The sequence below is a fragment of the Solenopsis invicta genome, chromosome 5 (genome assembly GCF_016802725.1).
Source record: "Solenopsis invicta isolate M01_SB chromosome 5, UNIL_Sinv_3.0, whole genome shotgun sequence".
NCBI lineage: Eukaryota > Metazoa > Arthropoda > Insecta > Hymenoptera > Formicidae > Solenopsis > Solenopsis invicta.
Genome location: NC_052668.1, coordinates 12,016,774 through 12,040,648, shown reverse-complemented (window position 1 = coordinate 12,040,648; position 23,875 = coordinate 12,016,774). Strand labels below are relative to the sequence as shown.

The following is a 23,875-nucleotide window of genomic DNA, read 5'->3' as shown; positions in this document are numbered from 1 at the left end:
TTAAGCCACGAATTTCACGGTTCAGCTTCGGAAAAAAATTAATAGGCACCTTTCGCAGAGAGCTGACGCCCCATGCGACAATTCGCATCGTTATCGATCAAAGGTGATTTATATAAAAATACAAAATTGCGACTACACGTAGGCAGGAGTATTTCTTTTCAAGGAAAGGGTAATTTCAACTTTGAAATTATAAATACTTGGAACTTGGAACAGATGTGCTTATAGAAGGTAAATATACTTATGGAAAGGAAATTATTGTTATCGAAGAAAGATTTATCATTTTACTCGATACAAAATTAGTTATTATCAAGTTAATTTTTCTTTAAAAAACATCTGTATTAGCGGACTGATAGAGAGATATGTTTTTCAAAGAAAAACCGTTAATAACGGTGACTAAACTAATATCGATTAATATATAATCGATATAAATCGACGCAAAAACGAGTGGTTGTGTTTTATTCTTTATACTACAATATTTAACCGGAAACGTTTTTACAATTCCATCGCAGAAACGAGCGTAAATGTTGCATATTCCGAGCGCAGGATAAATCGCGCCCGCGTGATAATGGAATGCAAAAACTTTCGCTGTTCCCGGGCGCTCTCGATACAAAAGCGACGCCGTCGAATGTCGGCTCGCGTCGGAATTGTTTCGAGCACTTTACAAGAACGAGCGAACTTTTCGAGGGCCCCGAGAGAAGGAGGACGCTCTCTCCGTGGCGTCGCGCTGCTTGTTGTTACCTCGATAAATTTCAGATACGATCAAGTGTTCGCGGAGTATACGGGACGAGAAGCGCCGTTCGTCAGACTGCGGAAAACAATCGCGGCCTTTCTCGCGCGCCCTTCATGAATTTCTCGGACTTTGGAATTAACTGGACAGCTCGGTGTTGTTGCGCCGATTGTTTCGCTGAAACGATCCCTAAGCCGAAGTTTAGTAGATCGCCGAGAATATTGGAAATTTTCGAAGACGTTCGGAGTCCGAACGTTTTTCGCGCGCTATATATTTCGAGAGTTTAATACCAGTTTTTAAATTATTTCCTCACGCAAGGAAATTGAATCAGCCAAAGATACCTATGCATATTACGAAATGAAGCCGAATCTACGCCTAGAATAACACAGACGTAATTTAACAGTCATTCCGCGTTTCCACCAAAGTCCGTACGTTTGTTTAAAATTGCAGATCCTCATTAAGGGAACCGCGAACAATTTCCAAATTCAATCTACGTTAAAGCGATTATCATCTTTAGAGGCCAATCTTGATGAACCTCTATATTATTAACTGAAACTTACCCTCGGTGCGCGTTAGGATCTCAGGGGCCGCCTCAGGATCTGAAACAAGAAGAAACAACGGCTGAGCTTAGAGACGTGATACTGTGAAAGTCGCGTTAGAACTTTTGCAATTTACAGTCTGGAAAATCCCCGTAAGAGCGATCGCGTGACCAGAGGAAGAGCGAGAGTAGGTACGAGGCTAGCGGGAGTAACCGAGCACAAAGGCAAGGATGTCGAGGAGAGGATTTTAGGCCGAGGGAAGAGAGGTAGGGACGGCGATAGGACAAAAGGAGGAAAAAAAGGATACCCCTCGGCGCAAGGAGTCCTTGGATTCTCTTCGATTTGGCAATCTGGTTACACCGATAAGACTTAATCGAGAAAGCTCGCGTTCCGCTCCCCCGTCTCGAGCGATTGAGGGGAGATTATACGGGTGGGAGCCGAATGGATAATCGGCGATCGGTGATGTAATCAACTTTAGATCGATTGTACGAAGCGTCATTATCCTAATTTAGTACATGAACTTGCGCGGACTGAACGCTAGAGCTATACAATACCCGGGCATCGCGAAGGTACGAAATATATGCGAGTTGCTCAGTTTTTGAATTCAAATTTTGTTTTGGAACTTCTACCGCTTTTGTCTCACAGCTCGCGCGTACATGAATTCACGGCGAGCGGTGTACGTACACTCGGCGGGGCTTGCTTGTAGAGATAAGTTTTCATAGAGAAAAGTGAAATTTTTAGATTACTGAATTTAGTTGAGCGCTGCAAGTTTCAAAGTTTCAATATTAACTTTTTAAAGCTGGAAGGCAAACGGGAATACACGTCTGTCTGCTCACCGCTGAAGTAGCAACTGCCAGAGAATTAGTGCACCACTTTCGACAGCATTCCAGCGTTGCCACGCACATTAGTGGCATTTCTTTCGACGGGGCGGAGTGCGTAGATAAGAGGTAGACGGCGATGGTGAGAGAGAACGGTCGATATACTTGTCACGGCCAGACTGCTCAGTCGTTAGAAGGGAAAAAAAGCAGGGAGCTGCGAGAGAGCAAAGCTCTGGATTCAGACGAAAACCATGTCGAGAAGGGATAGACCCGCAATAAGAGCGGAAAATGGAGGACTTAAAAGGTGGAATGCTTGCCCTCTCATTCGCTCTAGTCTCGCTTCTTTTTTCTTCTCGCTTTCGATATTGATAAAAATGTATTTTATCATATCTTCCAAATGCCGGAACATTGCGTACGTTAATGCTTTTTTTTTGCAAAAGTATAGTTCCGCAGAGAAAGAGAGAGAGAGAGAGAGAGAGAGAGAGAGAAAGAGAGAGAGAGAGCCGATAATAAAGTAATTCACGTCGCCGCCATTCGCGGGCATATCGATCTGTTTAGGGAGGAGAACTCGGTCACGAAGGCTCGTAAATTGCGCCGCCGTAGATTATTCGCTCGGAATCGCAGAATATTCGGTTGCTGGAAATAAATGAACGTTCGCGGCACAACGGCGGCCCAGGCACGGGCGGTTTTGTCGTCCGGGAAGCGTTTCCGCGAGAGAAATGCTAACCGTAAATTATTAAATAGCTACACTTAACGAACCTGCCGGGCGGACATAAAGAAAACCAATATATTTTACGGGCCTGTAAAATTCGCGCAAAAGTTTGTTGATACGAAAGTGCCTTCTCTGGTGAAATCCGCGCGTCTCTCGCGCGAGAAGTATTCGAGTGTACTCGCAACATTCCGCTGTACTACTAAAAGTATAAACATTTTTCTACAACTCCCTCGTATTAAATGTCTTTTCCAAACTGTGCCAAATGACGAATATCATATTCTGTGGTTATTGAGGAAAACAGTATTTATATCCTGTTTATTTAATAATGAAACTATAATAGTGAGATTCAACTACCAAAGTCAATTTTCGTTAACGGTAGAAATTAAAAGAGCTGCAAATAATTAACGAATAAAATTTTACGAAAAAAATTTTACCAAAAAGAAATAGTGGTGAATACAAAATTAAGTGTAAATCTATAGTTTAAAGTTACGATCATAAAGTTTTAAATCATTCTGCATAAAATATAACGGCAGAACTGTGAATTTCACGGAAATTATTTCATAAGTAATTCACGATCGATGAATAATAAATTATTAAACCTTGCAGTAACAACGAATGTCAAGAAGTACTTGGACAAAGTTATATAACATAAACTTAAAAATAAAAAGAGAGAGAGCAGAAACGAACTTCATTAATGAACTAGAGTCGCGCGACATTGTTAAAAATAGTTTCATCGAAGCGCTAATGTGATTGCAAATGTTTGGAATGACACGGATAGTTTATCATAAATGTCACGTCTGTATTTTATAAATGCGTTCGCGAGCCGAGGCGACGAAGCCCGCGGAGACGTGACTTTAAAATTCCACAAACTCCATCCAACTCTCATTTGCACCGAGAGTACACTGAAACTGCAACGAGACGCGATGCTTTCTTTTGAAATTCATGGGGTACCTGGTTAATCGAACGCGAGCCGCAACGCCGTAAGCTATTAAACTTTATAAAGATTGTCGCTCGCACAATTGTTGCAGAGCAAACGTTCACGGTAATTTGAGCAAGAACCACCGGGATATCCATCGATTTCTCTTTCGCCGTGGTCATTTCTACAAAACCCCCTACAAGTTGAACCGCGAGCCCAGCCCTTTACAGAAATAAACAAATTTCCATCCAAGTTTTATCCCCTCATCATTAATCCACCCTCGAAGTGATCCGTAGCGAGGGGTTTCTCGTTTGCATCCACCATCTCTCTCCCCATTGTCAACACGATCCTCTAACTCCACAGACTCTTTCATCCCTTGTTCTCATGTAACGTCGCGGGGAAGAAGAAAAACCGACACGTCGAAATTGGCCTAAGCTTCTAGGCGGAGGAGACCGAAGGCTGAAAGTGATTTGCCTTGAGAAGGTGCAGAGCCTTTTCTCGATCCCCCTCTTCAGAATCTACGAGAAATCTAGGAAACTGCAGGTCCAAATCTAATCGTCCGCTCGCCCGTCCCGTGAGAAATGTCTCCGAGAAGCTACAAGACTCGATTCGAGAACTTCTGGCCGTGCCTGTCTCCCCCTTTATTGACCGTGATGTCGCTCTCTTCCCACTTGTCTCGCGAATCCCGCAATTCCAATTTTCTGCGGCGAAGCGCGCGCGGCTATTCTTCCGACAATTTGATTATTAAGAGAAGCAATAGACGATAAATTTAATCATCCAGAAAATTAAACTGGCGAGGCATCAGTCATCTCCTCCCGTGTCCAGATGCGGATGAGCAAGGTGCAATGAATCGTATTCGCGGCATGCAGCATGGATTTAAATTGCTTTCTAGACACGCCAAAGTTAGAATGCATCGACGGCGTCATCGGATATCGCGATATCGACAAAGGCAACCGGTTCTAACTTTAGCGCGACGAGAGGTGTGCGCGACGTTGCATCGATGTGTCGGGCTGTGTCAGTACGCTCGAGTCGAGACGTACTGTAAGCCTGTGTGACAGCACGGGGACTCTAATTTTAGATAAATCCATTCGCCAGCCAATATCAATCTAAACTCATCCGCCGTGCAAAGGGATCCGCGCGACTGTGTACACTGGAGGGGTGGCGACGCGCGAGCACGACGACGAGGACGAGGACGAGGACGAGGATGACGACGCTCTCTCAGTCTCTATCCGAAACCTCCGCACGCGCGCGCATGGCCGCCTCATGTTTACACCAATGATCTTCATGCAGCGGGTCGGGTATGAACATCGAATCGCTCGGCAGAAAATCGATGTCCCTCTCGGTACCGAGGCTGGCACCGAGTGTGCCCGGAGGTCCGCGAGGAAGTTCGGACGGCTGGTAGGAATAGGTAGGATAGGTATGCATTAATGTATGCATGCACTTCAACTGCGCGCGTACAGGTGCACGTAATTTCATTCGGTAATCACCGCTCCCATAAACAGGTGGTCGGAATTTGCAGACCGAAGTTCGGATTGAAATCGATTAGCTCGCTGGAAGTTTCGCGTGTGTGTGTTGGCACCGTCAGCATCTGTCGTTGGATAATGATGGTAATTTCGCATATTTCGTCGCTCTGAATTATATTGGAATACTATGTCCGCCTGCAGTTTGAACTGCGGCAAATCTAATTTCGCGAAGAGCAACTCGAATACGTTAATGGGGTACGATTCAAAGTTATACGTCTCTAATTTTCAACGATAATATATCCGCGCGAGTCTTTTCGGGGGTGACGGGGAGAGGGGGGGGAAAGGGATTATATCAATATCGCTGTTATCTAGACGCTGTTGGCGCGACACGTAACTCACTTGACATTCCGGGAGACTGGTAATCACGTTAATACTCCGAGAGGATTAACTGACTAACTTTCGCACTTTCTGCATGTGCATACCAAGTTTTAAGGAAATATTACGAGGATGAAGTCGGAGGAACTGTCTTAAATGAGCGATTCAGCTAGACGCTTACAGCCGCCGAGAAAGGGAAACGGAGCATTGCTCGGACCGACGAGAGCATTGAAATGCAAATGGACGGCTCGTTTCAGCAGCCACACACTTGTCTCGATGTTCATGCACGAGTGCAGGATTGGAATCGGCGGGCGTGCGTCTAGCTGCTCGTCTCACGTACGACTGGGCAAAGCTCCGGCTTGCGTTCGCGGCGCAGACCTGAGGCGAGAGGCTGCAGCTCGCTGTGAGCTGCAGCCTGCGTGAAATTGCATTAAGCTATTTCTAATATTATCGCACGAGTGCATACGAATTACACGTGCCTCCTGTTAATAAACAATATTTCCGTCGATTACGCCGATGACTACGGTATCAGATACCGTTACGAACGAGAGAAATTGTTTCGATCAACGAGTTCAATTACTGCACGATTAGTGCCGAAATGCATTTATGATGCATTTTATTAAAGCCGGCTGCCCATTAATTAATGATTATCCGGCATCCTTCTCATACTGTCTGCGGTGCAAATGAAAGCCGACGCAATCGTGGTCAGTCTGTTAACATCGATAATATGTAATTACGTCTATCATCCTTCATAGATATACATATGTACATATATATTATATTTTTTTCAGATATATTGAACATATAAAAATATATAAATGTACATATATATATATATATATATATATATATATATATATATTCGGTTCTTTACAATCTCCCTCGTAGATATGATTCTTGCGGTGCGATATCGAGTACATTACTCCCGCGTATCGCTTTCATTTATTTATTTATCTACCGGGGCGTACACATCGTCGACGTTGTACACGGATTGCCACGTAAAGGAGAGACGACGCCAACTACGACGCCGACGACCTCAGGATGATTGCTGATCGAATTACCGGACGAACCGACTATCGACGAAGGATTCCTCGGATTCCGTAAGACCGGAAATTTAATTCCGAAGTCCACCACAAAGGACGAGCGGGCAGCAGGATTAACGAATTCGACTTCCCTTCGGATTCTGCCCCGCGCTACCAATCCCCAAGCATCGGCTTTTGCTTCGTTTCTTTTCCCTTTTTTTTTCTCTTTCCTCGAACGTCCGCGCAGCCGGATGGAAGGCACGATTTGTCGATTCCTGAGAAGTACGAGAAGACTGCCATAGACTTTGTCGACTTCGGCTACTTGACTCAGTTAATTATGGACTAATGGAAGCAAAAGTTCCCTCAATAAACGAACTTGAGGATAGACAGGGGAAAAGAGCCAGGACATTATGGACGGACTGGATGGTCGTTTGCGTTAGACTCTTCAAGAGATGCTTTTTCAGAGAGTAACCGCCTTCTAATTATACGAAATATTCCACGAATTATCGCGGTGGCAACTTAATTCCAGCTTTCAAAACTCTCCGCTATCGTTGCGTTTGACAGAGCGGCGGAAGTCAAGTGGCGGAAGTTTCACTTATTGACACTTCTGTTACAATCTATTTTTAGATTAGTTAGTAAAATTAAAATTTTTCAAACTCGAGTGTAGCAAAACGTAAATCAGTATTTGAGTAAGGTCAATAAGCGAGTATAAACAAGCGTTTTTAGATACGACAAATTGATTATTTATTTAATAAAAAAGTAATCAAAGCGGAAAGCCACATCAAAGGCCAGACACGATTGATATATGTATAATGTACTAAAAATAAAAAAAAACTGTAGTAAGTGAAGTTCTTCAAAGTAAATTCACAGAAAAAGTTTCAAATTTATTTCATTTGGAGGACTTTATTCACTCTACCCTGGTTTTTTTTATTTATAATACATTATGTACACCAATCGTGTCTGACCTTTGATGTAGCTTGCTACTTGCTTCTATTTCAATATTTTTTTCATTTTACTTTAAAAGGATGCATGATAATTTACTTTACATAAGGTACTTGAGCCAAATAAGACCTAGCATAAAGAAGTCCCAATTTTAAATTTACTACTTAAAAATGCGCTTTATGTGTTATAGAATATATGTTTGAAAGGTGTATCATAGGAAATAAGTAAAAAGGAGTTGGGAAATTTAAAACCGGCAGCTATAAATTTATTTAATACAACGAAAACTTGTGACGAAGTAAATAAATAAATCATTTTTATAATAATTCGCTATAAAATTTATTGAGTATAATTATTTGGTGATTTATTACAACATATTATATTCAACAACATATTATTCAAATTTTCTAACTATAGAAAAAAACAAATATACATCGATTTTTGGAATAAGTATACTTTTTTATAAATAATGTACTTATTAAATAAGATTCATTTATACGATTATTTTTACGGCCATTGTCATTTGTTTGTTATACGTATAGCTTGCAACAAAGATAACAATTTTCAATGCTGGTAATTTTTGCACTCAAATAGCCAAGAATTTTTAAAAGTTAAACAATTATTTACAAACAAAATTAAAGATAATTGTGATGTTTAACAATAGAGCGGATCCTAAAAGATTTTGTTTTTGTAATTAATAATGATTTTAAAAGTGTAATGGAAAACAATGTTTGGCTTCTTTATTATTTTCAATTTACTTTTTATTCGGGTCTTATTACAAACGCAAGCATTTAATAAGGTTCATTGGAATAAAGAAAATCTTTTTTGTTTATTTACAAATGTTCTATGTGAAAGATGATTTTATTTTTGTGAGTGATTGAAATAAACACTTTATTTTTATTTACTTTATTTCAATATCTCCATAAATGGAGTTTATGAAAAATAAAATAAGTTAGGTGGCTCTTATTCGACTCAGGTGTCTCGTTATTAAATTTGGCTGATGGTGAGTAAAGTCGAAACATTCCATAGCTAATTCATTATAGTTATAAATAATTAATTTATTCGTCGTATTTAGAAACATTTGTTTATGCTCGTTATTGCTTTTTCATAAATGTTGATTTATTATTCATGAAATATATTTGATTTAGTGTATCATAATTAATACGCCAAATTACTCTTTCCTTAGATCATGAATGCAAGATTATAAAATAACAATCAACAATTTCGAGTAAAACATTTTAATATTTATACAGCGTAAACTAATACTCATACATATTGCATTGATTTCTAATAGAACCGGCAATTCTGTCGGCAGCTATCTCTCACAAGAATACGTAATGCGGTCACGTCTTACGAAATTAGTTCGGATTCAATGTATCGAGAAAAAATAAATAAGATAGGCAGTCCATGAAAGGCCAATCAGCGAGGCGACTAAAACTGGAGATGGCGGCGGTGAATATAAACACGGGAGCTGAGAAATCAGAAGTACGTACTGATCTGAGAGCGCGGGAGAGAGTTCGTTTCCAACTCTCCGAAATTCCATGGTATTAATTTATCTTCGTCCTTTTAGCTTCTATCGCGGGCCTCGCAGCCCACAGGTCCATCGATCAATGTGTCCGGTATATGATGTGCCTTTCAGGTACTTCATCCCCCTTAACACGTACGCCGACGCGCGCCGAAGCACTTTTCTTCCTCTCTCTCTCTCTCTCTCTCATTCTTTCTTTTTTTTCCTCTCTCACGCCCCCGTAACTCCGCAACTGCATCCCTCCGCGCAACCCTCGCGTAACTCTCGTTGCGCTCGAAGTCAGTGCACCGGAGTCAGTGCATTCCTCTTTACGTTCCTTCTCATTCCGCGACGCAAGTTACGACCTCTTACCCAACCGCGCTACCTGCAGTAAATATTCCTTTGCAGCCAATTTCCATTTGCACGTATCCTCACCCTTGGGTTTGCCCAGTTCCGCAACCATGCGTTCTTTCTTCACCTTACACCGTGCCGCCAACACTGTTTCCCCTTTCGCCGCGGGCTGGCAGTGCATCGAGCCGAAGGTGGGCGTAAGAGAATTAAAAGGGTTTTAGATTTTCAGAGTTTTAGCATCGCAACCGAGAGAAACGAAAACCAAAAGAGAGAATAAACGCATGTATGTATGTACGTGCTGCAACAATGATCGGACGCAAATTCCCGAAATACAATGATTAATGATGAAGTTTGAAAACGCATCATACTCTGTAAACGTGAAAAATAACTACCATTACTACTGCCGTTTCGAATAATTTTTTTTACCTTAAAATCCGCGATGGAGAATTGCGCCGACGAGCCGGCGTCAATTTTATCTGTTGATAAATTTTATCCCGCCGTTATATTTATCGTCATAAATGCTCTGAGCAATTTTAATTTCCGGTTCAGAGCCGCCTGCGCATTCTCCCAACCCTTCACCGCGATTTTCACACCAGCAGCGCAGAGAATTCTCGCGTTTCGATTCGCGACGCGATCTATTTATGTTTCTTCTAACTCTGCATGCGACTTGCCACCCTCCTGCGTAGTAAATATTCCTTTCTGCCCGTTATGCAGCCGATTTCCATTTGCGGATCCTCTCACTCGCACTTTTTTTTTCAGCTCGAACACAGAAGAGAAAATCGCGCGTAACAAACACGGAGTGCCCATATTGCGTGACGCGCGTATTTATTTATTATCCCGAGCACGCGCTCAGCCTCATTTTGATGTACTTTAATAAAATATAACTGCGGAAATAATACGCGTGCGTACACACGAAAAAAAAGAGTAAATATTACCTTAATTATGTGTACTCTTCGTTTGCGCGATTGTACATTTAGAAATTTACAATGAAAATATTTAAATCCACCGAACGAATCGCGAAAACATTTTCTCGCAACAGTATTCACTTCTAGTTTCCTAGGTTCATCGAGTCGTCAAATTACAATAATATATTAACAAGTCATTGAAATGTTGTGCTAAAAAGATACGACTCCCTCTTTCGGAGAGACCCTTTTAAAATACGTACTTATCGCCGTGTATTTTACAAAAGTCTTCATTCACACGCGAGTTGACCCATCGATTTCTTGTTAAAATACAGCAGTGTTGAAAGTACGCTCCGTGCGTACTGATAATGGCATCCGTTCTAGCTCGAGGCGGAACTTTATGAACGGTATATAGGGTCAAAGGGAGGATTATTAAAAGCTCGTACGCAGTCTTTGGGGAAAAAACGCGTACGTATTTGTTATACGGAAATTCGGTCAGACATGACAATTTCTGTCTCTCTCTTTCTCTCTCCGTCGCTTTTTCTCTTTTATTTTATTTTATTTTCTTTTTTTAGTCATAATTTATGTCCTGGAATAAATACTTTAATCTTTTTCCTGGCGTGAAATGGAGTAGTGGATTTGTACGCGTCTCCCTTTCAAGGGGAACGTCGGGAAGAATTTCCATGCGCAACTGTATCCTTTTGCTGTGTAGCGGAATGATATAAATAAATAAAACGCGGAAAAATACCGAGGTCCAGTTGGCTCTCCCTTTCTCTTCTATCTTTTTCCCTTCTCTTCATTTTCTCCTTTTTTTTTGTTTTGCGCGCATGCACACGAAGAACATATTGCATTACGCCTGATTGTTCGCCGTTGCCTTTTTTTTTTCTTTCTTGCCGCACTTCATAAGTTGCGAGTAAATAGAAAACGGTGGACTTCAAACTTGCACACTCTGTTATAATTGAAAGTACAACACTTTCCCAAACACGCTTCCACGGTCCATTCGGCGTGTTTGCCAAAGTGTTAACTACGACGCGAACTTTATGTCGACATGTCACGAGAGTTTTTACTTCAGTTCCGACAGCCCGCGCGGCACGGCGATATAGATAAGACGTTCCGACGCCTGGCGCGGGATCACCCCCAGTTAATCGTGAAGCGCGACACTCGTGTTTGCAAATTGTAGGCGATAGTAATGAACGTTCGCTGTTTGCCACGGAGCTCAATACGATCATCGTCAAACTGTCTGAGTACGGTCGTAATCGCGAGTAATCTAGATTCACGGTTGCATCTATATCCCGAAATCACGACTGTGTCGCTCGTCTCGAAGACAAGCTAGTTTATCCTCCACCCTCGCTACCCCGCCCCACCAGATATTCCTGGACGCATAATCCTCCTTCAGGCCCCGGCGATTCGAGACACGTTCGTGGATCAGCGTCAGCGATATCATCGCGGATTAAGACGGGGAGCTGCGACGTGAGGCGAGCACGGCGGGAATCCGAAGAAACTACCGAAAAACGGACGGGGAGAAAACAGAAGCTGCGCAGGTGGGAGAAAACGAGATAGCAGCTGGCGGAGTTGCAGCTCGAGAGAGAAAGGAGAAAGAAAGAGAAAGAGAGGAGAGAGAGAGAGAGGCAGATACGACCTCATAGTATCTCGCTTAGAACTCGCTCAGACCCACCGCTGTAGGGTAGGCGGGGGTAGGTAAACGGGGGAGTAGCCGGCTTGAGCACGTTTGCACGAGGTGCGCGAGTTTTATCTGTCGGGTCGACCTGCCCACCTTACTTCTTAATTACCGAGCCAGCTCGTACATTCGTTTCGCAGCTCGGAATTTGGTCGGAACGCTTCCTTTCTTCTCTCTCTCTCTTTCTCTCTCCCTCTCTCTCTGCCACTCCCCGTTAACCTTTTTTCGCGCTCGCCGCCAAGAAAAGCTCCGATATTATAATTTAATTTCGAATAATAAGGTTAATCGTTCTCTTCATTTTCCTATTTTTACAGTATCAGTTAAGTGGATCACTTTTTTTAACGAGTTCACGTGAAATTAGTTCGCCGTACCGTCTCCCGATCATGACGCTGCCACATTTATTTAGCAACGTCCGTTTCCTCCATTTTATCACTCTCCGGCCTCCAATCCAGCCTCAATGAATGAACAAATCCTTCTCTACCCCGCTCCATTTTCCTTCTCCCTCAATCGCGTAGTATCCCGTAGTATTTTTCGCGGCCATCTCGGGGCACGCGGGTAAAGGCATCCACCAGCTAGAGGGTGGTTACGCGGCTACTTCGCGCGCGCGAAACCGTCCGTCTCACTTCCGGCGTGCCACGCCTTCGCTTTCACGTTCGCGCGAAGGCGGCGGCGTGAATTATTGCGCGTCCATGGGGTGCCGGGTTTCGCGAGCGGTGTATAATATATCGGTGGTAAGTTACTCGAGGGGAAAATGCGTTACTGATCACCTTGTACAACCAATCGCTGCGGTCGATCGGCGCGCTGAGAAGCGGAGATGGATCGGCTTACATATTATGCGTGCTAACAACTATTATGCTTCCGACTACTAAAGCTATTAGAACGTTTCATGCTTCGAAGGATTCAGAATTAAGGACTGTCCCGTTAGAAAATTTGAAATGCAAAAAAAAAGGAACAAGGGGAAAATATGCGGCATAACGAGACATGAAAGATTGATGACGCAGTCGTTTAGCTCGTAATAACGCTTTTGCGTAAAATAAATTGTACGTTGGGAAATGGGCGTTTTAAAAATTAATCGATTTATTTATTAAATGTTTATTATTGCATCTAATGAGGAAACTATTCAAGATAATAATATTATTTCAAACATTATATCTGAAGAACTATTCAAGAGAGGTAGAATGGCATTTTGAATAATTCATCCTGTATTAAAAAATGAGATTGGATTAGGTCTACCGGGGAAACCGGTAAAAAAAGACGCACCGTAATATCTACCGCTGTGTCGTGTAGAAATGATAGCACTTTGTCATTTTCTTGCCACAGGAAAAATACACAGAAGAAAAAAAGACAATAATGTGAACGTTGACCGATATGTGAGCACACAATGAATTTTTAAATACGACTATCTTTATTTACAATCAGTTTTATAATAAAATTATCTCTATCTACAGTCATTGGGGGGGGGATATTAAATAATATTACAAATATTTAATAATACTAAAATAATAATTATTTTTAAGATAAGTTTCAAAAGTTGCTAATAAAGCGGTTCTAAGGGGTGAAATCATGCCTCATATAATAAAAAATAAACTAAACGCCATGTAAAACGGTCTTCAGCTTTTTAAATAAATTTCAATGTGTATTATTTAAATAAGTAAATTTATGAAATAGATTGCTCAGCCTTCGGAATGTAATGGCATTTCATTAGCGCGAAGATGCGCGCGTCAGCGAAAAGATTATTATCATTACTTTATCAAAATGTGAATATACGCGGCCGTTGATACTGCCGAAATTGGGAATAAGAGGACTTTTGCAAAATCGGATATTGCATTCAGTATAATCGCATATCCAGTCTCTCGATTTCTAACTAACACGAAAATCGGTCTGCATTATCGATGTAATTTATATGCGGAATGCTCAAATAATTCGGTATAACACGCGACTCCACTGAGAGTGCAAATCCCACTCGAAACCAGAAATTCAGAACGACCGTCGGGAACGAATTCGAGCAGGGTAGGTCATTGCACGCCACTCCGCGCTTTTAATCCGCGCATCGGGTCCACTCGATTCCCCATTTACGGAAATAACAACCGATTTCGACTGTTTCTGTTCGGCTAAACTATCTTTCTCTTTCCCACTTTCCTCGTTTCGTTTCTTCTTTCTTCCTCGACTCGATCGATGAACCCGCGCGTGCACGTCATTTCATTTATCCGCGGGGAGACGGAGAGGCTGAAAATTTCGCCTTATGTAGGAAATGCGGTCGTAACGCGCTCCTTTGCAATTTCATTTTAAAATACGACGGCGCGATATCGTCAGATTCGAGTGTCTGATGTTTATATCTCGAGACCAGCGTGCGGAAGTTCTTCGGACCCGGACGGTGCGGTGGCGGGGGCGACGTCAGATGCATCTGCGGCTCACGAAAAGTCGTAATGCTTCGAATGGCCCATTCGCCGCGCGGGACCCACCGAATGAGAATTCATTCAGCGGCGTTATTAACGTACGTCAGAAACGAATCGTGATATATAGCGTGCACGTATAAGTGTCAAATGCCAGCAAGAGCGACATTAACTCGCGTAGTTTTCGTCGCCGCGACGGTGAATTAATAAGGCGAGCTCGCACGCGATTCAAGACTGGCGACATCGTATTGCGACATTCGCGAGATTCTCCGATAAGCGAATATCGTCACGACTTTTTTTTTACATATAACAACTGCAATGGTGAGAAAGCAATTAATATAAATAAGTTTTTGATTTCTTACGGGCTCTGTCGCGTCAGAAACTTGCATATGTGTATCCATATTTCACGCATGGATTTGAGAATTTAGTATGTAAAGAGACAAGCTTTGGATAAATTTTCAAGTACCCTGCGAACTAGATTTTAGATATACGAGCGCTGAGAGAAAATATGAATGTTGTACTATATTACATAAAAGGGTACCAAGTGCGTGCCGCTTGAGTTACTTTTTATTATTTCTCACTTGGCATTGATTTGTATGCAAATAAACGTTAGAAATTATACTCGGAAAGGATAATTTTACTGAAATACAAGTCTAAAAATAATTATGTTGTATTATTAAAAAATTTATGTTAGACATTTAGATTATTAAAATGTCAAAAATTTTGCAGCAGTATCACCATGCTTGAACGTCTTACACGAGTATTTTGATAATTCAACATAAAATTATTTTCTGATCTGTATATCTAGCTAAATTTTTAGATGCTACGATAAAATTGTTCTTTCCGTGTAGATCTTTTAGGTATCTTTTACTATAATGTTAAACCTGTCAACAACAAATTATTATAAGCTTCTTTCTTCAAAAAACGATTTATTTCAATCGGTCGCCCAATCATATTTGTAGTTTTCTAAATCGTATTGAAAGTATCGAGAATGTGTAAATTAAAATAATTAAAAATATAAGAAATCACGGTATCTAATACTTATTTTATTACACTGAAAGAAAAAAATTACTAAATTGTAATAAACATTTGTTCGAATACTCGCAATGAAAATATTTATCAAATGTAAATAAACATTTGTTTAGTACAAGAATCATTAATGTAGTTTAACTATCATTATTCTTATTGAATAAATATTTCATTGCAAGCATTCAAATAAAATTTTTCCTCGGTGTAATAATTTATCGAAAAACAGGATCAAATATCTTATAATTAATAACAATGAAACCCTAAGGATATCAAAGCAAAACTTGCTTAAATTTATTTTTGCAATCACCATAATTTTATTCATATCAGTTTCACTATTATCTCTTGCTAATTTTATATTAATATATTGTTTACCACATTAAATTAGTGGTGGAACGATTCGGAAAACCTGATATATTTTATTAAAATATCTACATAATCTTTTTTTTAATAATTGCAAATATGCGTGTACAAGGGGCGTGAAATATTTTATAATAAAGCATCTTTTATGAACACAGAAAAATTCAGTGTAAAATTTCGTAATTAAATTATTATTTTTGTCAGTTGTGTAAATTGATAAAAAGTGAACATCAGTTTATCAAAATTTCGTTAGCGCGCACAGATACAACTCGTTAAATTTTTATCTATATTCTCCGTTTCGCCTTTATTTCATATTTTTCCTTTCAAATGTCGCTTATATTAAGTAAAAATAAAAAATAATGTCCATAAGGTACGATCTAGGCTACCGATACGCGCTCAACAATTCTCTCGTGTTCCATCTCCGGTTAAAGACAAAATTTCATTTCGAAGAAACACCGGTTATTGCGAAAGATTTAAATATTCGCAAATAAAAAGGAGCTTCTCGCCTTCGCACATTTTCTATATTTTCAGTCTCCGATTGCGAGCGCACGAGACGGTGATGGTTTACAAGATAGTGCCGCGCCGTGTCTCGACACGAGGCGCGAGGGTTGTAGCGAGCGTCGTCGGAACGTTCCCATTGTCGACGCCCGGCGCGTTTCCGGCAGCATGGGCGCGCTAGGCACGTAGGAAATTACGTTGCGCGTTAGAACGCGGTTTCGAGTTGTAGAAAACGGTCGGCATGAGCGACGATTGGCGCGGGAAGGCGGAACGCGCAGCGTGCCTAGAGAGATATCTCGACGAAGTGGCACGTCGAACTCTCAACGGCATTCACAAGGGGAATAAGCGACACCGATTGCCAGGATGAAATTGCGCGCGACACGATACGGTCGTATGTACACATGCATATGTACCGAGGCAAAGCGAGTATTCCAGAGAAAGAGAGAGAGAGAGAGAGAGAGAAAAGGAAGAAGGAAAGGACAAGGGGAGAAAGGGAGGGAGATGAAGACGAAGACTCGGAGGGATGAGTTTGGACGAGACCCTTAAACAACCCTCGTAAAGCTCGGATGGCCCGGTCTCCCGCATCGGTCATAAAGCTTATAAAGCTGCGATGGATGTCGGGTAAGCCGCTCGGAAGCTCGGGAACGGGAGATGAAAGAGAGGGGTGGAATGAGCACCACGCGTAAGGTGAGGAGCGCGGAAAGATTTGTGCCATGGTAATTCGCGTTGGTTACTCGCGCCGGCTTTTCCGCTCGGAATAAACGAGAAACGGAAGCGGCACTTACGTCACGCTGCAAAAAAGAGCGTCGCAATGCCGAGTGGCGAACATTAGAAGTTGCGAAGATACATTTCGTCGCATTCAGAAAAATGATGTGGCATCGCGAATGTACACCGAGAGAAGAAGTCCAGCTACTGGTAAGCAAATGTTGCTTGTGACGTTTCTCTCGTTATTTATCAGTTTGAAAGAAATTTGATCGTGAGGATGAAATGTATCTCATCTTTTCTTTTTAATTAGTTTTTTCCTACGGAATAAAATTTTACTCTGATACATTTAAATACAGATTTATTTCAATGAAATAAATTGATATCTTATACATTTTTTTTAAATCTCTTTCTCAGTGTAATGACCAAGAATTGCTCGGAATATTCCTCGTTTGAAGATATCTAATTCGTAAAAGAGGGAATAGATCCTCGATGTGGTAAAAAGCAGCAAATTATCATAAATATCTAAAAAATATTTATCCAATGTCTTTCCGGGTACGCAGAATTGGCTTTAAAAACAAAATCAGGTTTAATCACAGCAGAAAATTTTGAAAATTCTTCAATCTCTGTTGAAGAATAATAATTTTTTATGCGTCCTTTGACAATTTCTCGAGTTCACGTCTTTAACAGGAGAGTACTTGTTCTACTCGAATTAAAGTTAAAGTGAAAAACGATAATGAAACCGATCCATTAGTCTCTCAATATATCGGGAATAACGACGATACTTGATGAACACGCGTGATGTAACTCGACATGCATCTAGTGCACAATTTTTACGACGACGTGTCGACGCGCGCGCGTTATAGCCTCTTTTCGTGGCACGAACGAACATAAAATTCGCAAAGGCTTGTTCGGTTGTTACGAGCGTGGGGAATGAAACGCGGCATATAAAATCCGCGGCCTTTCTGAAACGCCACATAAATTCCGGACTAAATATCGGCGTGTTAAAACGACGAGTGTTTAAACGCATTGTGCAAACACACACACACACACACACAGAAATTCCCGTATTTATTTGCGGGGCGAAAATGATGTAATTTACACTTCGCACGTAGCCGTCATTTTTGCTGCGCATTAAGTATTAATCTATGCGAAAGTTCTCGGCAGCCACGCTCGGTCCGTTTATAATTTGCGCACTCGCCATAAATTGTTAATAGTATTATATGTGATGATATCGCGACATCGCGCGCAGACCGTGCGCGATTTGTTGCTGAAAAAGCTGAAGTTCGTTTACAGTCGACATTACATGATGCGATCCGACCTGCTGCTGATTACACGCCGTAGTATACCAAATTTAATGAAATTTGATTACATCGATCGAACATTTTAACCGGTTTTAACGTAATACGCGTGAATTATACCGGCGTTTTCCAACTGTCGGCTCTCCCATTATCGCTTCGCTGCAGTTTTGCCATTAATCGAAATTATAAGTACTTGAGCAATATGAAGAGAATGTTGAAATAGTAACCATCATTATTTACGCGGTGCAGACGCGAGAGAAGGGGCTCGGATTTCAACCTGAAATTAGATAGGAAAAAGGTGAAAGCCAGCAGCGCGCACTTCCCTCGCCCGCTAAACGCGACCGCCCGGATCCCGAGTGTTGTTTGCTCAGCGCGAGGATCGCCTCCCGGTGTCAACGCGAGACGAGAAACGGACAGGCACATTTATGCGACAAATGCGCGGTGAGAATACGGGACCGAGGTATAGATCGCCGTGCGCGCGCGGACGCTCGGTTCGTGATAAACTGGAAACGGAAGCGGGATTTATGTCGCACATCGCTCGGGACAAGGGGCCGCGCGCGTTGAAAATCGGAAGCACTTTGCGCGAGATGACACGCGAGGCCACGGACGAGTCGTGTAAACCGTCTCGATACCCGAGGACATCTGGCACGCAAGTGTCAATAAATCTGTATGTCGCTGAAGAAGACACGCGCGAATTGAGTATGTATGTGCATCGGGATACTGCTCGCGGAATTCGCGGCTTTCGAGATCGGCGATGTTACGCGATAACGAAGAACGATGCTAAATAAACGCTCTTAGTATCCCGAACAAAATTCGAAAGGATAATACACACCCAGAAAAAGAATTGTAGTTAGGTAGTTCTGTCACGCGAGTTTCAGCCGAAAGTTAGTTCCTCCTTGGAGTAATTAATTGAAAACAGGTGTGAAACTAATCGACTTTGTTAAAGTGCATTAATATAACTTATTATCGTAAAAAAATGAGGAAAACGTTCTAAGCATAACGAAATTATATTTAGCTATAGTCCTTTAATTTTTGTGGTGATTAAAATTTGTAAATACCGTTTTTGCGCTACAATTAAAGACTGTCTCTACATGCCTATCTAGACAACTCAAACTTTAAACTCGGGTCATAAGATATCTTTAAGACATCTAAAAGAAGTCTTTAAGGCTACTTTTGGAAATGTGTCTTAAAAAACATCTTTTAGCTGTCTTAAAAACTTCTTACGACCCGATTTTAGACTTCACGTTATTCGAGTAGCATAGAGAATGTATGTTAAAAGTACAAACTTTAAGTGCAATTATCTTTTAAACATGTTTAGCTACTCCCCTACAAATTATGCGTTTGTATAGAGAATATTACTTTAAGTAGTAAAAGTTTTAAACAAATCTTAAGAAAGTCGGCGATAAAACCACCTAAAATTAATGAAATTGTTTCTCTAATTTGGTTTTTTTTTAAGTTGAAGTAAAAATATCTTTGAGGAAAATAAAAATGTACTAGATTTTAAGAAATGACTTTATCAGCCTTCTTTAAAGCAAATTATTTGTTTAACTTATTTAATTATTTAAACAAATAATCTTTTAACTCAAAGAAAATACTGACAGAAATGTAAGAAATAATTTAATTGTTCTGGCGTTAAAAATATATTTCTTTCATTGTGAAAGAAAGATTTGCGTTGAACAACCAAACTACTTCTTTAATTCTAATAAAAGGAACAACCAAAAAATTTCTTCAAATCGAAGAAACTTTTCTTTAACCGTATAGCAACGCACAAACTTCTTTGATTCAAACAAATATTTTTTGATTCAAAGAAACTTTTCTCCGTGCACTCTCCACGAATGAAAAAGAGAAAAAGAAGAAGACGTACGTCTACATATGCGTATGTGATACGTCGCAAAGAGAAAACGTTTACTTAATTCGTTTTTATTAATGCCCGAGAGCTAGAGAGCAATGGAAACGAGGACCGCGCGGATTATCTTTTATATTGTAAAACGTCTGTGTCGTGGGCACGGGCGCGCGCACAAGCCGGTGGATTGACGCCGATATGGAACGAAAACGCGACCGACAAATAAACAACGAATATTCGGGAATCGATATATGTGTACACAAATCGCGCGCTTTCACATATTTCGGCACCCGGTCTGAAAAAGCCGCGAAATATTTGTAAATCTCGTGAATACGGAGATTGATGATTTACGATACGGTGGCTCATCCTAGAAAAGAACGGTCAAGAAATTTAAAATTCCGTTGGATGGAGGGGGGGACCTTCGATTTGATAAAAAAAAGTATAATTTCCCAATCGGAGGAATAATTTTACTTTTCCTGTATTCGAAGCGATCGAGACTCGCAATCCGCGAACGCTAAATCCAGTTGTCAAATTAAAAGCTATACTACTTAAAACGATATTTCAGGCAAATTTTAAAGTTGCGTTTGTAAGAATTTTTAAAATAAAATAACAGCAAATTAAACGTAGCTTTGTAAACGTGTAACTAATATTATTCCAAAATATGCTTGTCGAAATTGCCCAGTCCCCTAAGAATTGAAAAGATTCATCCGGCTGTATTTAAACAAATATAAATTGCCGAACTTTTTCCGAGTTTCATATCAACGATGTTTGATTAATGTACACGATTCAACATGTTTTTAGGTGCCGTGTGTACGTGTTTCGCCGCGTAAAGTTTAAACATTCGCGTGATTGAATTTGATAACGTATTCGCAAATTATCGAATTTTCGGATTCGCGAACGAGTCGAAAACGTGTACAGTGTCGAACGTTCCGAATGTTACATTTCGGCGATGCTGAAAGGTAATAATTCACGATAGCGCTGTACTTTCATTACCATAATGGAAACACGGCAAAACGTTTAGAGCGCGCAGGTGACGACACTAGGATATCGTTGAACCGTGGTATTAGCTTACCGCCGGATGATAGACGATACGAAATTTACGAGAATAAAATTGCACGCCGTACAGTGGCCGGCAATGTTTGGGCATAGGTCGATTCGTTTGCGTTATTATCATTTGATATGTATTAATTACCATTAGTGTGATGGATAGGCCGCCCGATAATTATCGGCGGTGGGAAATTTGTATACCACTATAATTAAATTATTGTACATTGCGGACACGCACTATGCTAATAGGAACACGAATTAGCAGAATTTAGCAGAGTGTCTCTTAACTAACAAAGTCTATTATCGCGTTTTTTTTTTTAATCGAAAACCCGTCATTCTCCCGGGATGTCGGCTGCAGCAATATTCTTGATAAATACATTTTGGAATAAGGAGTTAAAAATATATTGCTTATGTAACGATCCTTCACTCTCTTCATGATGCTCATTAACGGCCAAGTAATTTTAATGTAGGCGTAGCACACAGCCCATAAAAGGCAATATGCAAAATACGTCATTCCGTCGCGTGCGCTTGGCGCACGTAATTATCCACGTGCGAATATGTGAAACACATTGCGTATTCGGTGAGGAGTGTCGTGCGCTGCGGAGCTTTATGAAACTTTGAAGTGATGCTTTCGCGGTGGCACGTCATCGTTTCACAGCGGCGGAAAATAGGGGCTGTCGAAGTCGACGTATTAAAGTTTGTTGGAAGGTATACGCGCTGAAAGAAGGGAGCGGGGGTGAGAGAGAGAGAGAGAGAGAGAGAGAGAGAGAGAGAGAGAGAAAGAGAGAGAAAAAGAGAGGGAGGGAGAGTACTTTGCATCCGCAGACCATTTGACCCCGGCCGAGGAACACAAGCGTCATGCCAAAGAAGGGAAGGAAAGTGCCTACTTCGCGGTGGAAGTACTTCCCCTTATCGCGCGAAACTTTCGCGAGACCAGTTGCAGTCGGCCTCGTAATCACGCTAATATCTTCTGCCGAAAGCTGCGATCTCACCCCGAGCCGCAATTCCATTTTCGCTCAGACTGAAATTCACTGGGCGTCGCCGTTAGGGCAGTTTCACGAGCCCTGTAATCCATGAAGGATATTTTTTCGAGCTGTGAATAACCGCCGAGGATGTATGGGTGTGTGTGCGTGGTACACGATGTATATACGTGTATACCAACGAAGTAACTAACAGCCACTGCCAGTATACGCGAGACGCTGCAAGAATTAGCGATCAAACGGTGATTACGCGAACTACTTTGCGAACTGCCGGCCGTAAACGAACCTAAACGTACTACCATTACTACCATTGCACATCCAATCCAATTAACTTTGGATTTTTCTCCCACGTCCAAGATTGGCTGGTACCGCGAAAGTATCAGCTCTATCCGTAACATCTTAAGCTCGCGGGTCGCTTTTTCGCTAAAATAAGAAGACAGACGATTTCCGGTATGAATTGACTTCCGAATTAAAAATGGCTGATAATTAAAAGCAAATTAATTCGACTTTATCGAGTTACACGCGCGTCTGATTTTAAACATCTTCTTATTGTCGCTTTACCAGCTTCCTGTTCCCGAGGATGAGGCTGCCGAGAGGAATTTATTTTTCGCGGCTGGCAGCGCGCGGAGCGTTTCCGCCGGTGTTAAAAATTCAGTGGTGAAAAATCGAATTCTAGTATAGAGAAAGACTGTTGGCCGTGCCAGAATCAGGACGTCCGTCGGTCAGCCTAAGCGGGAATTATTAATAACGCTAACACGATCAATCTCCAAGCAATCTTTTGTCCGAGCCGCACACGCGATCTTCGATGTGTCCCGAGCCTCCCGCTGTGATGCGTTTTGAATGGAACGACCGACGGGACAGGCACGAGCGCAAGTGAATGCTCGGCTATATCAGCGGCTAAAACACCAAGTCACCGGTTTTATCGGCGTTTTCAGTCAATTTCAGGCCGTATCTACGAAAGCGTTTCACGCGCCAGCAAGTAAAAAATTGCCTCCGGTGACACGCAGACGCGAGGCGAAAAGCTGACGTGTAGAATCGAGCTTGAATTAGCGAGATACGTACAAGTTGAACGTCATATTCAAATACGTTGTGAAAGGATAACTTTCAGAACTCGGCTCCTTTTCGTATTGTTGTACGGCGCCGTGCAATTTGTACACCGGGTCGCGTCAATTCTGTTTTTAGCGGTGACATATAGAGGAAAAGGTGGTATTAGGGGCCATAAAGGTATTAATGACCACTTGTATTATCTCCATTAGGTAACTGTCCCAATTACGAGTACTGTAGCTTTAAATACATAATGGTCGTCGACATGCATTACTTTGTACTACTTCAAGTGTACTCGTATAATAAACATTCATTTTTGTCGATATTCGGGTAACAATTTTAATATTACGTATACAAAATAAAAGCAACAAGTTCCAAAATTGATTGATTAATAAATATAATTAAAAAAAAATTAAAAAAAAAATATATCCTATTGAACCTATTGCTGCCAGTCAATGTCCCGAATACTGTCGCCCGATTAATGCTCCACGTATACAATTGTGCATATAACGGGATTTATTGTCAGCAGTAATGCAAGCAATTATTTTATAAATATAGAACTTGTGGAATATTTTTACATCGATGCGCTTATGTTTATATAATAATCTCTGTTTAACATTGAAGCATTTTGAACACATAACGTTCTCATTCTTTCACTTTTCATTCTAACACTGCAATTGCCAAAGTAATTGGAACACTGGCAGTAATTGGAACAGTTATACATTAGGTGATGAA

The 23,875-nt window shown here is 41.2% G+C and overlaps 1 protein-coding gene across 9 annotated transcripts in view; it reads right to left on the bottom strand.

Annotated features, from left to right (window-relative positions):
• Positions 1-23,875, bottom strand: part of LOC105207535 (protein turtle) — a 306,264-nt gene that overhangs the window by 111,123 nt on the left and 171,266 nt on the right. For all 9 annotated transcript variants that reach the window (XM_039449815.1, XM_039449817.1, XM_039449814.1 and 6 more), the window contains exon 4: positions 1,288-1,326. The gene's annotated coding sequence lies outside the window, so the exon portion shown is untranslated. The remainder of the gene's footprint in view (positions 1-1,287; positions 1,327-23,875) is intronic.